This window comes from Hemibagrus wyckioides, linkage group LG05 (genome assembly GCF_019097595.1).
Source record: "Hemibagrus wyckioides isolate EC202008001 linkage group LG05, SWU_Hwy_1.0, whole genome shotgun sequence".
NCBI lineage: Eukaryota > Metazoa > Chordata > Actinopteri > Siluriformes > Bagridae > Hemibagrus > Hemibagrus wyckioides.
In genome coordinates, this window is record NC_080714.1 from 1,596,759 (window position 1) to 1,598,294 (window position 1,536).

Below are 1,536 nucleotides of genomic sequence, written 5' to 3' on the forward strand. Positions count from 1 at the left end.
GAAAAAAATTCTCTTGTGGATAAATAACAGATAAAAAGCGCTGGTGGTTTTTTCCCATCTTATTAATCAATTAAATTATTTATTTATTTATTTTTATTTATTTATTTTTATTTATTTATTTATTCATTTATTTATTCTAGTCAAATTATTGATCATCATATTATTTTCAGTTTAGTTAATAGCATTTTAATCTCTTTTTCCTGGTTATTTTCTGCTTATTAAATTTAAAATTTAATTTAATTTAATTCATCTTTTTTTCTTGGTGTTTAAATTCAATCCATAACTTTTATTTACTATTCCTTTACCTTTTTAAAATTTTTAAAAATAAAAGTGTTGTATTATTTTGCTCGTTTACATTATTTATTTATTTGTTTGTTTTATACATTTTCCTATACATTCTCATGTTGTATCCAAGCCCCGCCCACTCGCTATTTCTCATGACTGCCATCAATCAAACTCTGCTTTCACTTTAAACCTTACAGAAATGTGTTTTCTGATGTGAATAAAGCTCCGCCCTTCATTCCAGCTACTGGACTGTGATTGGTCATCAGTTGTTACTCTGATGGATTATAATAAATTATAATTATTTGTGATTTGTGATATATTTACTGATTTATAAACCACACTGATCAATTAAATGTCTTACATTTTATTATTATTATTATTATTATTATTATTATTATACATTTCCCCCCATTTTATCCAGTCATTTTTGATTAAAACCCCAAATCTCTGAAGTTAGCACCCCTCTGTTAGCCGTCGCTAACTTGCTCTGCGTCTGTTTGTCCACCTGCTCGCTAATCAGATGCATCTCTGTGGTAAAATTAATTGAATCCATCCCCATGCTGACATTTTATAATTTCCTGTCCTCGCCTCTGTCAGGGAGAAGGCCATCATCTCTTCCTCATCTGTATTTTTGTTGTTGCTGCGGCGGGAGGAAGCGTGGGTGGCGGAGGGACGCTACACGGCGGGCGGGAGAGATGAAAGCAGACGGACAGTTTATCAGGAAGAAGACTCGGATGAGCGCAGGCTAGACGGCTAATTAGGAACTCCAGGAGATGTGCTTTAGGGAAATGGGCGCTGCGCTAGCACGACAGTTAGCACCGCAGTCCTTCGACATGGAGCAGGAAATGGCTAAAAACGAGTAGCCAATGAGTTAAAAACCATCAGTTACCAAAACGTTTCAAACTACCAGAGCTGCTAGTTATACAGTTCAGTGCTTTAATGGTTCCTCAGGGTTTGGTTTAAAGGTTCTCTATTTCCATGACAATGTGTGAGTGAAAAAGCTAGGAGGAGGAAGGTTCTCTGGTGCAGGAGAATGGTGTGAAATTCTCCAGCGCTGCTCCTATAATCACTCTCCATCTCACAAAGGCTCCGTCACTCTGTATTCCATTTATATTCCGCTCACCGATGTCTTTGTCAGCTCAGGATCCTCCACAGTACGTTCCAGAACCTTCAGCACAGAACTTTCTGGAATATGATTTTCACTTGGAATGAAAAGAGTGCAGTCACGTGGACTTCCTGTTTACTTCCTGT